Raw genomic sequence first — 9405 nt, forward strand, 5'->3', positions numbered from 1 at the left:
TTTAACTTGAACTCACTGACATTATCCCCTGGATATCATGTGCACAGTCATTTGTGACTCCACTCTACATAACACAGACTCACCACAGCACCATGAGCAGTGATGTACAGTGTTAACCTCCTTCTTGCTTTTAAATGTGGGTTAGACAAACAGAAATGATTCGACCACACACTGTCACATGTCATTTATCTCCCCATCTTCTGAGAGTTCGCTCTTCTGATTGATTTGAACCTGCTTTCTTGCAAACGGGTCTTCATGCTGTGTAGTGAGATGAGCCTCCTGCCCTCAAAACGCCATGAAAACAATTACTCCTTTATAATTGCTGATGCAGCCTCCATAGTTCTTGACCAGGAAAGAGGCAGAAACAAGGTGTGGAGGAAACAGCACAGGACTAATATTATCACACGACCTCTGTGTTTGGTGAAATATGTTAGGTAATTTGCCATGGGATTTTTACTTGACAAATTATGGACATGGTGGATTTGTGCAGGTTTAAGATCACAGACGACCTTTGCAATTATTACAAATCACCAGAGGTCCCACGGTAATACTAGTCTCACATGAACAGGGCAAAGTCAAAACGTCTGCTGTGTAAAGGCCAATCTGCCATTTCTGAGTCTGATCAGTCGAATGATATTTTCATTTATTTAGTCCTGCATATTAGATCTGCACAGTGTACACACAGCCTACAGTAACACTGGATTTGATTAGCTATATATTTAAAAAAAAAAACACAGACTGCATCATAAAGTTTCTTTGATGATTTCCTATAAAGTTTTTCCAGCGTCCTTTTGTGCTTATATCTGTGGAGACAGGAGTGTCAGCATAGATCAGCACAAACAATTACTCTTCATCTTCAGCTTGAACAAAATACTACTTCAGGGCCATGTGGGTTTTTTTGGATGCAAAAATAAATATGACAACCACAGTGGCTCTGCTCACATTGCACACCTCTGCCTCTACACTGCTATTGCCTCCAACAACTGGTGCAGCCAGATGAAACAAACAAAGGATCTGAAAGTTTATTTACACTATCAGGTTTATACTGTTTTTTCCTGTTTTCTCTACTTTCTACTACACAAAATGCAATAAAGAGAAAGAAGAGATGGAAAGAAAGAATTGGGAATTTACAGGAGAGTTTAACCAGCCCACATAAATATTTAAAAGCTTGTTAAAGCAGCTGTACATGCAGAAACACACATACACGCAAACACAACAAGCACACACTAATGATAAGTGACCCTCAACTCTCAGTGGTAAAATCCTTGACATTCCAGTTATGGACTGTGCAACTGTGCATCAGTGTGTGTGTCTGTGTGTGTGTGTATGTGAACAGAAAGTAATGGAAACCAATACAAATCCCTGCAGACCATCTGCACATGGTAACAGTTATACTTCACTTGAAGTACACACAAACACACTTCAGTGACAGTTAAACCCATGAGATAATACATATTTATCTTAGACTGGTCTGGAGAAAAACAGGACCATTTAAAGAGATGATGGATTACTGTCATCAGTCTTCATGACAAAGAGGCAGTCATTCTCCTCCTGCGTGTGTGTTCATACTGTATTTACGCATCATCTAAGGTCAAATCCGCATGTACATGGGTAATTTTGAAAACAGGGCTTTCCCTTCTTTGTTTTTCTTGTTTGTTTTTTTCTTCTAAAAAGTCCACTCAAGCAGTGTTACAAAATAAAGTGAAATCTGTCCAAATGAAGACACAATTCAAGCCCTGTCAAAAGCATGGCAAACCAACAGGCCGTGATGTAACTGTAACCCTAAAGCTACGCAAAGAAGAAGAAGATGTCTGCCATTTCAGGACACGAAGCCTAATTTGTGAAGCTTCAATAAGGAGATACCAGCGTACAGTCTGATGTCACAAGCCAAAAACTCTGTTTTCCCTGTCTACACATCAACACTGAAAACGGAGTTTCAAAGAATCTTCACTGTGAAAGGAGTTTTATAGAGGTCTGTTTTCTGTGACCAAAAACGCAGATTGCAGTTGGATGAAAAGCGGAAAGGCATAGACAAAGCTACATTTTTGTTTAGTTTAGTTTATTTAGGACCTATACATGCACAAAGTGGAGAGATGTCAGAGTGAGAGGGCTGCCCTTGATGAGGCGCCCCGAGCGGTTGGGGGGTTCGGTGCCTTGCTCAAGGGCACCTCGGCAGTGCCCAGGAGGTGAACTGGCACCAGTCCACGCTCCATATTTTGGTCCGGACGGGGACTCGAACAGGCGACCCTCCGGTTCCCAACCCAAGTCCCTATGGACTGAGCTACTGCCGCCCCCAAATACACATTCAAATACACATGTGGACAGGGCCTAAAACCAGTATTTCGGTTAGGGGTGGGAATCACTGGAGGCCCAACGATACGATATTATGAGCCCGGTCTCACTCTGAAGTCGTCAAAATCCAGCGCTTGGGCAGTGACTTGCGGCGTCAGAAACCAATGAAAAAAGGCGTCCTTTAACATCGGCATGATACGGTCACTTGTCGTTATAGTTTAGCCGTGCCCGGCGGCATCAGGAGGAAACGCAGAGGGACAAGGGCGAAAGTCTGAGTGGGGTGGCAGGAGGGGTGGTGGATGGGTCCAACAAACACCAACTTTCACCCGAGAGAACGGTGTTCACATCCCATAAGATTATAAAGCTAAACCCTGATTTTTTTTTCCTAAACCCTAACCACTTGCATTTGTTGTTGAAGGAAAAAAAAAAAAAAACGTCAATTCACGGTGTTGTACCGACATTTATTTTCAAAGAGACTGTATGCAAACATTAAATTTCCTGTGAAAACGAAAGACGAGAACCTGACACTGTGTTCAAGAACGTCAACAACCAACGCACCCTGGGTACCTTGCACAACGTATGTGGAGGTGGAAAGTCCATGACCAAACATCAATATGTGACAAGGTCAGAGTGAGAATGTGTTGATATTATACCAATTTTACCATGTGGAGTATTGCAAAAACATGTATTGCAAAATACTGCTTTTTGAAGCTTTTTTCAACCTTAAATTATGTCCCCAAAAGGAAACTTTTAAACACTTAAGCATTTTTTATTGCAGCAAAATGTAGTGGACTGAAAAAGCAACTGATTTTGTTCTAGCAGGCTACCAAAAGTTTAATATGTATTTGCAATATTAATAGCCTATAGCCTATATTAAAAAAACGATATTTGGCATCCTTGTATCAATACAATATTGCTTCATCACAATACCGCTTCATCCTTTCTCCAACCTGTGAAGTCCTGTTAGATTTTCTGATGATCCGTTTAAGAACGACAGTAGTTCTTCTCACCGCAGCAAAGTTAGACACACATGTAGCGCCCAGAGGCAGCAGGATTTGACTGAGTGTAAGAAAAACAGGTAGCTGCGATGGTTGAACTACCAGTGTGTTTGACCTTTTGACCTATGCCCCCGCAGTCAGTCCTTGATGTTAATGAGCGAGGATGTAAATGAGAACGCTGCTTTTCATGTGTGTATTCCCATTTGTACCACATACACACACACACACACACACACACACACACAGAGTACTGGTCACGAATAAGCGCCCGTGATTAAAAGAGTGGCAGAGCATGTAGATTCATCCATACATCACAGCCTCTCTTTGTGTTGTTACAACTTAAATAATTGAGGTGAAAGGGCTTCGCCTGCGGATACAAATAAACCAGGACCATGTGTGGCTGAGAGAAACGGGCCATCTGTGGGTTCAAGCCAACATTACTATTCTGATATGATTCAGGGGACTGAGCGGTCTTCAGGAGACACATGTTGCAACTGTGAGAAATCCTGATTATGATTACTGGAAAGTCCAGACAGAGACAGTGTGAGAGGCAGAGGGGAGAAGAAAGTGCAAGTAGAATGGACTGGATACAGAAAACTATACTACATTCAAGTACAGTTTTGAGGTACATGTACTCCATCCTTAACAACCTCACGCTTGTACTCCACTAGATTGCAGGGGGAAATATTGTGTCATTTAGTCCACTACATTTAGGCTACAAGTTAATTTGCATGTTAAAATTTCACTGAAACACACAATGAGTTTATTGAATACAATGAATTCATATAGGTTTAATTACCAAATGGTACTTCACCAATTTCAAACATGAAATTCAGTTTACTCATCATGTCATCTAGTTTTCACGAGGCTCTGGAGAGATCTTTCTAAAGTCTGAGAAAGTAACTCTAATGACATCATCAGGATCATCTCAGTTTCTGCTTGAGACAAAAATATATATATGAGTGCCTGCTTTTCAAACTGTAGGTGAGGCTTTGAAAGATGTTACACAGATAGAGTCTATTAAAAGATGCTATCAAGTTGCATTATGGGAAGTGAAGGATTGAGGGTTTTGGGGTGTGACTCACAGAGGACAAAAATCAGGATATCTTGGACTCTGCTTTGACTTTGGCTGGTTTTAAAAACATTGTATTCACATCTTTTAGCTCTGTTTTTGATCTTTACCAATTTCTCAGGGAAATATCCAACACATTCTCACTCCAATCTCGTCACATATCGACATTTGGTCATGGACTTTCCACATTCAGATACGATGTGAAAGGTACCCTGGGTTTGTTGGTTGTTGACGTTCTGGGATGCCGTGTCAAGTTCTGCCTGTTACAGGCATTGTCTTCTTTCAAAATAAGCTTCAGTTTTCACAGGAAATTTACTGTTTACATACAATCTCTTTAAAAATAAACGCACTACGTCAGTACAGCAATGCAAATTGACATTTGTTTTCGTCCAGCAATAAATGCACGTGATTTGGTTTTGGCAACAAAAACACGTGGTTAGGTTTAAGAAAAAAAGAACAGGGTTTGGCTTTATAATCTTATGGGACGCGAACACCGTCCTATAAGACATTCACCGCCTTAACTTTCACTCTTGCCCCACCGCGTTTCCCCCTGACCCCGCTGAGGACTGCTAGAATAAAACGGCAACCAGCCGCATAGCATGCCGACGTTAAAGGACGTCTTTTTCATCAGTGTCTGACGCCACAAGTCACTGACCAAGCACCAGATTTCGACGACTTCCACTTGACGAGTGAGTTTTTGGAGCTTTTTCACCAAAAATAGCTGCCTGCTGTGACCATAAACGAGACAATGAGCGTTAAAAGTGAACCAAAACAGTAGAGGGCCGGACAGCTAAACAACGGGCTGGAACTCAGTGTAAAGCTTGATAAAGCCGAGAGGAGCATCAGACTCAGGTGATGATTCTCTGCAGGTTCATCACCAAGAGCAACCACAATGTCACATTGTTTTTACATTTGATACAGTATCTAAAAATATTGTTTGTATGCCATTGAATTTTAGACATGAAAAGTTTAATCCAGGATATTCATTCAAGGAAATAATACTTAACAGAAAAATGTTATTAAAGTCAAACTGTGCTCTTAAAAACTGCCAATGTTGCCACATGAGGCTGACAAACATACATTTCTCCTGACTTTTACTCACTGAAATTTTGGACTTCACACAGTAATCTTCATTCCAACAAGTTTTGGCTTTCAGAAGAGACAATAAAAAAACAGCATTTTCTGGATTAGACAGTCCAACTCATGCCCAAACAAATGCTGAAGTAATTAAAATAGCTTTAACATTGTTTACTGATTACAAAGCTGATCTGAATCATCTATTTTCTAAAAAGCAACAAAGCAAAGACAGAAGCAGAAATACTATAAAAGACAGACTGTGAGTCAGACGTTGAGCAACAATGTGTGTGAGGGTATCAGTCACTGAAGACAAATCTGCTGCATAACAGTGACAAGTAAATCATTAAATGATATGAGTAAGATGTGCATTTGCTTCCTGAGTCTATTAACAATAAACCCCAAACTGCAGCCAGTGTGTGCCAGGCTCACCACACTGCTGATGATTTGTATGTGGTTTTAACGAGCCTTTAAGAAAAAGTCCCTGTGTTGAGAGTGACAAATGTGCAGCCTGGCAACAAGCTGATGAGGACAAACACAAACCCATATTTGATCCATCAGGACCGGAGAGGTGGATTCAATAAAGAGATGAAGAAACAATGACTGGATTATGTGGATCTGAAAATAATCCATCTATCCTCATGTAACCCCCCGTACCCTTCAGTACGCCCCCCTCTCTCCTCCTGCACCTCAACCCACCACCCTCCCTCTGTCGCTGTTTGTAGATCGTCATTATAATTTGATCAAGATGCGAGATTGTAACTGCACACGAAAACAAATGCAACTATTTTTTTCTTATGTTTAGTTTTAAAACGATATTTTACTTGAACAGCAGAAAAAAATCAGTCAGCACAGTGAGTCTCATCCATTGTTGTCATTTTTGTTGAAGGGAACTCTACCAATTTTACACATCAAAGTCGTTTTACAGGTCTTGGGGGGGGTCCTACTGCAGATGTGAAAAGTTGTATAAAGCCTTTTGTGGCTCCAGAGCTTTGGAATCTGTGTAAATTCTAAGTTATGGCCAAAAACACACTTTGTGATGTCGTTTGTGCCAAAATTGAGAAAAGTCCCTCAAGGCTTTCTTCAGGCACGGCACAGAAGTATTGAGGGCTGAATTAAAAGTAGTTATGAAAGGGCATGTTTGGATTTCAGCCCAACTTGAACAGTAAAATGGCAACTTGGCCCGGGTAGAAGTAGATGAAATGCTTCGTCTCATGTGTCACAGAAGTTCCTCCCGGCTAGGCAGTGCCAACTACTTTTTGAGGGAATAAGAATGAGACGGATGCAAGGTTACAGTTACCTTGACCTTTCGCATTTCACCACCAAAACGAGTTTATCCTTGACTCAAAGCGGAAATTTGTGCCAAATTTGGAGAAATTCCCTCAAGGTGTTCTTAGGATATTACGTATACAAGAATGAGACAGATGCAAGGTTCATGGTGATCTTGACCTTTGACCACCAAAACTTTATCAGTTAATGATTAAGTTCAAGTGGACATTTGTGCCAAATTTGAACAAATACTTGAGATATTACGTTTACAAAAATGGGCTGGACGGATGGACAAGACGGACAGACAACCCGAAAAGTGGGAAATGAGCTTACCATACTTCTGCATGAGGCTAATGTCACCAGGCTACTTTAGCAGCTACAATCATAACATATTGGAATTGAAAACAAGTCACACGTCACTCTTTAATGTCACCTACAAAACACACCCTCCCAATGTGGCGGTCTATTTAAGCTGCAAAATCTTCCCAGCTCTCCCTTTGCCTCGTCAATACCACTGCTGCCCTGTATCAGTACTGTTGCTCGCTCTTTCAGCCCCACCTCCACCAAAACATCCACCTGCAGGCTCAGGCTAAAGGGGGAATATTTAATCATCACTCCCCAATATCTCATGTAAACATATCTGTGGGGAGCGATGAGGCTGGAGTCTAGATGCCAAACTCTAACTATGTTCTGCTGTTGAAATAAACATTTAAAATGTGAGTTGTCTGACTGAACTGAGTCACATTATGGGTAATGCAGGAAAAAGTTGATGTTTATGCTCATGCTGCATCAATTTAGATATTTTATTTAATAAAAAAACTATGACATGAGTAAATGTTAGGAGTGCAGCCAACATTTGTATGTGGGACCCATGTGGGTAGAAAATGAGCTGCCAAATGGGCCCTATATTGGATTGTCCAAGGGTTCCATAAAGCCCCCATACCAATTGCCAACATGGGTGGTTTTACCCAAGTGAGCCCTAGATAAGATTCCCATTTTGGGCCCATATCCAGTCAGTACTGAGTAGGGATGCACCGATCCGATATGTAGATCGAATATCGGCCCCGATATCATCAAAATAGATGGATCGGGTATCGGAAAATGCAACCTATACCTGAGGCGATCCTTTCCTTTTAAATTTATTGCGACGCAAGCTACGTCATACATCATGGAGCGAAGGAGAGAATCTGCTGTGTGGAGGTATTTCACACTGAACACTCCAACTAGCCCGACGGCAGTTTGTAATGTCTGCAAAGTGAATGTTGCTAGGGGTGGTGGTAGTACCGCCAAGTATAATACTACCAATTTAATAAATCATCTACAGAAACATCACCAAAGGGAGCACCAAGAGTTCCAGCAGTTGAGCAGGTCGAAAGGAGCAGGAGGTAATACTACACAGCAGTTAAGAAATTCCCCAGCAATAGCGCAAAAGCTGTGAAAATTTCTGAGAAAGTGCTGGAGTACATTGTTTCGGATGGACAACCAATGACGGTTGTTGAAAACGTGGGCTTCCAACGTTTACTGGATCACCTGGAGCCAAGGTAGAATTTGCCATCGTGCAAATATTTTTCCGACTGTTCCGCACTGTCGGAAAAGTACCAGAAAGTGAGCAAACACTTGTCTCAAGAGTTACAAGATGTAGATGTAGATTAATCTGTTTCATCTTGTTTCATTTTATCTTAGGAAAGAACTGTGTAGTCATCAATGTCTGATGCCTCTAGTCTTTTCTGTTCTACATGTAAAGGTATATAGCTTTTAGGTCAGCTTTGGTATCGGATCGGTATCGGGTATCGGCTGATACTAGAAGCCACAGCATTGAAACCGGTATCGAAACTGAAAAAGCTGGATCGGTGCATCTCTAGTACTCAGGCTGCCGTAGCATAACCCATGTGCGGCCCACTTGGGTAAACCCACCCATGTGGGCAATTGGCACGGGGCCATTATGGAACCCTTGGACAGTCCTGTATAGGGCCCATCTTTCAGCTCATTTACTTCCCACAGGTAGGTAGGTTGACTGTGTTGTGGAATTCTCTTTTAAAAACCTGAATAAAAAGTTAATTTACTACAAATTTTGAAGGCTTAATTTTAAAGATTCACTTCTCAACTGATGACATAAGTCAGAGATATACTAATCAGGAATTGTCAGTTACTATTTGTGTGTATTGCATACTCCTTACAGCCTGGTAGCTACCTTTTTATAAAGTCCCGACCTCACCTCCTGAACACTGTGCCCAGGAACGTCCTGAACACAGCAAAATAAGAAGAACATCCAGGCAGAGGGCAGAGCCTCTGCAGATAAATACACTGACACACACTTGTAGTGGGTCATAAGTCCATACATGGTTTTGTAGGTAATCCTCCATATCATATTTTCAAGATATGGCACACAGTTAATTTCAGAGTTTGACTATCCGGAATTACCATTATAGATATCTATAACGTCATTTTGACTAGCAGTAATGTCATTGTGACTAGTATGAATTTTAATTTAAGATATCTATAACGTCATTCTGACTAGTCAAAACTGAATTACAGATATGTGTAACGTCATTCTGACTAGTCAAAACTGAATTACAGATATCTATAACGTCATTCTGACTAGTCAAAACTGAATTACAGATATCTATAACGTCATTTTGACTAGTCAAAACTGAATTACAGATATCTGTAACGTCATTCTGACTAGTCAAAACTGAATTA

At 41.1% G+C, this 9405-nt stretch overlaps 1 protein-coding gene across 4 annotated transcripts in view; it reads right to left on the bottom strand.

The window, feature by feature from the left end:
- Nucleotides 1-9405, bottom strand: part of veph1 (ventricular zone expressed PH domain-containing 1) — a 124639-nt gene that overhangs the window by 29342 nt on the left and 85892 nt on the right. The gene's annotated exons all lie outside the window — the stretch shown is intronic.

Source organism: Epinephelus moara, chromosome 2, assembly GCF_006386435.1.
Source record: "Epinephelus moara isolate mb chromosome 2, YSFRI_EMoa_1.0, whole genome shotgun sequence".
Taxonomy (NCBI): domain Eukaryota; kingdom Metazoa; phylum Chordata; class Actinopteri; order Perciformes; family Serranidae; genus Epinephelus; species Epinephelus moara.